Raw genomic sequence first — 5,311 nt, forward strand, 5'->3', positions numbered from 1 at the left:
GTGTACTGCCCAGTTTTCAAGGGAGGTCAAATCTCTTAGGAGTGAAAAACTAATACCACAATTTATTGCATACTTACCAAGCTTTGGGCTAGCCTGTTATTTCCTTGTCTCATTTAATTTATACATCTCTGTGGGATATTGCTCTCTCCAATTTTATAGACACAGAAGCAGTTTAGTAATGTACCCATCATCAGCTAGAAGGTGGCTGACTCAGGATTAACCAGGGCTGTCTGACGTGTCATCAGGGTTTATACACCTCAATGCCAATAGAAGCCAGGAAGATAATGTAAGAGAGTAACTATGTCAATACATTTTGGAAAAAAAGCACCGTGGGAGCCAAATGCACCTCCCCTGAGGCCTGGATTTGGCCCACAAGCCTCATTTGGTACCGGTGACCAACGCTGTGCTGCTTGTCTTCTGACTGGTTCCAGGGTCTGCTCAGGACTTTCTTCTGAACTCAGTGCTAGTTCTGAGACAACAGCAAGAAATGCCTTCCAAGAAGATGGTGGATGGTGTCCACTGAAACGACCCTGCCTGCCCGGGGATCTGTGGAGTGGCTGTCCTCATTTCTTTGCTCTCTCATATGCCAGAGCTGCACTGGTTTATATGGTAGCCCTCAACCACACGTGGCTGTCGAGCACTTGAAACGTGGCTAGTCGGAAGTGAGATGTGCTGTGAGTGTGAGATACACTCCAGAATTTGAAGACTTAGTCCAAAAAAAGAAAGTAAGAGTATCTTAATTTTTTATATTGCTTATATGTCAAAATGATAATATTTTAGATACATTGGGTTAAATAAATAAAATCTATTATTAAAATTAACTATGCCTGTTTCTTTTTACTTTATATATTTTAAATACTGTGTTTTAGGTGAAAGTTAACACAGCAAATTAGGTTCCCATCTAATAGTTTTTATACCTATTGTTCTGTGACATTGGTTACAGTTTTCAGTATGTCAGCCTTCTCATTAGTTCCCTTCTGTTTTCGTTGGTCTAGCTTCCTTTCCCTTCCTTGCCTTTTCTTTTTGCGTTTGGGTAAATGTTGACTCTTTGGTCTCATATAGTTGATTGTTTAAGGGAGCACATTACTCACGGGTGATCATTGTTTATTATTTGGCTGAAAGGTGACCTCCAGGAATAGCTTTAGCGCCAAGTTCAAAGAGTGTTTTAGGGTGTTAGTCTCGAGAGTACCTCTGGTCTTTATTGGTCCAGCAGGTTTGGCCTTTGAATTTTGTTCTACATTTTCCACCCATTCTATCCGGGACCTTTTATTTTGTCCTTGGTCAGAATGCTTGGTAGTGGTAGCCCGGCACCATCTGGTCCTTCTGGTCTCAGGTTTGAAAAGGTAATTTTTGTGGGCTCTTAGTCCCATGGTTGATTTCTTCTTTGGTCCTTTGATTCGCATCATTCTCTTCTGCTCCATATGAGTAGAGACCAGTAATTGTATCCTAGATGGCTGCTCACAGACTTAAGAGTCCAGATGTTGCTCACTAAACTAGGTGTAGAACATTATTCTTATGAACTATGTTATGCTAATTGAGCAAATTGCCCTGATGTCATAAACATTTTAACCCCAGAAACCAATTCTAAAAGTTTCAGTTGTTTCAATATGTCTGTGAAGTCTCTGTAACTGTGTTGTTTCAGAGGCTCTGGGACTCTAAGCTTGGACTGTCCTTTCTCCACCAGAACCTACTCCTCAACTGAGTTATCAGAACCTGTGGCCACATCTTCTTTTCCCCTCCAATCTTAAGACCACCCTGGAGAGGGGAAAGAAGGTCAGAAGAGGAGCAGTGAAAGGTTTATCTGTTGGATATGCCGTGATTGGCTCCTGGTCCAACCATAGCTGACCACGGGAATGCATGACCCACAGTGCACCGGTCCACATCCCTGGGCTTCAGGCCTAGGAGTTGTGGAGTCATTGCAAGGGAACTTCAAATCAATGCGTGCCAAGCCCTGCCTGCTTCTCACAGAGGAACCACTGGTGTTCAACTGTTTGTGGGCGTGGTGATTGATACAGATATTTTCAAAGTTAATGAGTTCCTAGTAGATTGTGTGTGTGTCATATATTTTCCATGTGAATGAAAGTACAGCTATGAAGTGTGGAGATCTGAAATCTGTGGGTGTAAAGAAGGGATCTTCTTATTCCCAAATGTAGGGAACTCGTGATACAGTTCACTCAAAGCAAAACAAAAGACAGTGTTGGTTAGAGAGAGTGGGCAAATTAAAAATTGTAGTACCCTCTCAACCCCCCTTGACGTACCATCCTATGCACAGAGACCCGTCAGTGTTGCTGGTGAGCTTTGAGGCCCAAGGTCGGGCCTTCTGCCTCTCCCTGATGAAGTTGTTGTTGTTGTTTGCCGTTGAGTCAGACCCGACTCATAGCGACCCCTCCTTGGGTTTCCGAGGTAGTATCACTATGGAAGTAGATTGCCCAACCTTCCTTCCGAGAAGTGGCTGGTGGGTTTGAACCTCCAGCCTTCTGGTTAGCAGTCAAGTGCCTTAGACACTATACTACCAGAGCGCCCCCCGATGAAGAGCTGCTGGAATTTACCAGAAACCTAACGATCCAGTAAACAACTAGTTCATTGCCATCGAGTCGAGTAGTCAGGCTTTGTGAACTGCTTTAACTGAGATTGACTATTAATGAGAGATTTTCTTCTGCCCACCAGCCATTTGTCAGTTTGTTATGCTGTGGTGACTTATTTGTTACTGTGATGCTGGAAGCTAGGTCACCAGTATGTCCCGTAAGGTGGACAGATTTCAACAGAACTTCTAGACCAGGAAGAAAGGCCTGGTGGTCTATTTCTAAAACTTAGCCATTGAAAACCTCATGGGTAACAAGAGAATACTGTCCCATATAGAACCAGAAGCCGAGCCCCTAGATTGGAAGGCACCCAAAACACACAGTGGCCCTAACAGTGGACCTAACATGCCACTGATCACAAAGCTGGTGCAGGACTAGGCGGCCTTTAGTTCTTCTGGACGTGGGGTCACCATGAGTGGGACATGTCTCAATGGTGGCTAACAACAGCTTGTACTGAGCTGCTGCTTTAACACGTTAGCATTGTATGGACTGAACCAGGAAGAGGAGGAGGAGAATGGAGACCCTCTTCCTTCTTCCACCAGAGCGTGGAAGCCTGTTTCCACATGGGGAGGAATCTATAAGCCAACTGGGTGTGGAAAAGGGCATATATTTAGTCTGAAGCAAATTCGTAGCAGGGACATGTAATCAGAGATGGTCAGACTTTAGAGATAATCAAGTCCAGTGGTTTGAAACTGGTTTGTGATGCCCTTGCCAAGATCCCTGACGAGGGGAAGGGGGTCAGACGGGACAGTGCCAGACTGCTTCAGTCAGGGAGAGCAGCTCTCTCTGATCTGGCTTGGAATGAGATTTTGCTTGATTAAGGAGCCTAACAACCATTGAACTAGCTCACAAATGATGAAATGGACAGAAAGGGAGATTCAGGAAGATGGTGACTCATGCCTGAGATGACACATGAAACGGTGGCAGAGCCGGGGCTCACATCCATCTCTCTCTCTAACTCCACACTATGAAGTGTACAGTTTGATGAGTTTTCACAGATGTATACTTCCCTGTAAACCGCCCCCCCCCAATTAAGATGTAATTTTCATCAATCCAGAAAATTCTCTCCCTGCCACTTTGCAGTCAATCCCCCTTGGTCCCCCACTCAACCCCCCTCGCCCCAGGCTACCACTGAACTCATTTCTATTACTGGAAATTATTTTTGTCATTAAATCCATCTCCTAACTTGCAATCTGGAGTGCTGTCTGTGCCTCTGCTCACTTCCTGGCTGCTGGTAAATATCTGAATTGTTTGGGTGTGGAGGACGGAGGGCCTTGGTTTGTGTTTCTGGGACCGATGGCAGGAAACGATGAGGACAGTGATCTGGCTTATGTAAATCTGAGTTCTTGAAGGCGAGGACTGTTCCTTGTATTCTATAGTCATGATACCTAGGACATTTGCTGCCAGGCACACAGCAGGCTCTTGGTAAATGTTGTGTTGGGCTGAATTAGATCTGCCTAATAATGGCATAATTGTCTGTCAGAGAAGCTGTTCATTTTTTCTTGCTGGATGAACATGAGATTGGGAGTACCCATTTAGAGAACACAGGCAGATTTAAGCCTGTGGCCTGACTTGATACACACAGGGCAGGGCATCTAATCATGTTGGTCCTGCCCTTATGGCTCAGTGCAATGGGAGAGATGGGATTCCAATATGTGGTAGGTGATAAGCTAGAGCTGAGTGCTTTGGAAACACAGGGTCCAAGAGAAAGGTTTGGGGAAGGGAAGGGATATGCTTTGAAGGATGGTGAGAAGTAGCCTGTGGAAAGGATGTTTTGGGCAGGGACAAAAGCGTAAGTAAAGCTAAAAAAATAAAAAAGCGTAAGTAAAGGCACAGCAAGATGAGAAACCATGGAGAATGGGAGGTAACTCCTCTCAGCAGGATGGAATACAGGTAGCTCCTGAAGTTGCTGTCAGAAGTAATGGGTTGTTGAATGTCCAGAAGTGCCCACACAGATCTGTGGTTTGGGTCAGCATGACCTAGTTTTCTGCATCCTGGGAACAGGAATGGAATGAAAATAAATAGATGATTGGCATGAAGCATTGCTGGGCGTGGCCCTGCAGGTGTGAAGAAAAGCAGGGGGCAAATGTCTGGTATTAGTGAGAACCCAGAAAATACCAAACGTTGTGAGCCTAATTGGAACTCAGCTGGTGGAAATGTTCTCTTGGTTTGACCGCGTTGGAAAGTTGGCAGTGTGTACTAAGGCTGCAAGGAGCTCTGGTGGCATAGAGGTTGATGCATTTGGCTCCTAACCAAAAATTTGGTAGTTCAGTCCCACCAGCTGCTCCTCGGGAGAATGATGAAGGAGCCTGCTTCTGTAAAGATTCACAGCCTTGGAAACCCTATGGGACATTCTACTCTGTCCTAAAGGGTCTCTATGAATTGGAATCACCTCTATGGTGGTGGTTTGGTTTTGGCTTTTGGTTTACAAAAGCTGAATATCTACACTGTAATACAGTAATCTCACTCCTGTATCTATACCCAACAGAAATATATTCACCAAGAGTCTTGTACCGGAACTACCCCGGTGTCTATTGAGTTGTTGTTAGGTGCCATCGAGTTGACGCCTACTCGTAGCAACTCTGTGTACAACAGAATGAAACACTGCCAGGTCCTGTGCCAGCCTCACAATCCCTGCTATACCTGAGCCCATTGTTGCAGCCACTGTGTCAATCCATCTCATTGAGGGCCTTTCCCTTTTTTATTGGCCCTTCACTTTACAGGCATGA

The sequence above is a fragment of the Orycteropus afer genome, unplaced genomic scaffold (genome assembly GCF_000298275.1).
Source record: "Orycteropus afer afer isolate SDZICR_OR568_19922 unplaced genomic scaffold, OryAfe1.0 scaffold00064, whole genome shotgun sequence".
NCBI lineage: Eukaryota > Metazoa > Chordata > Mammalia > Tubulidentata > Orycteropodidae > Orycteropus > Orycteropus afer.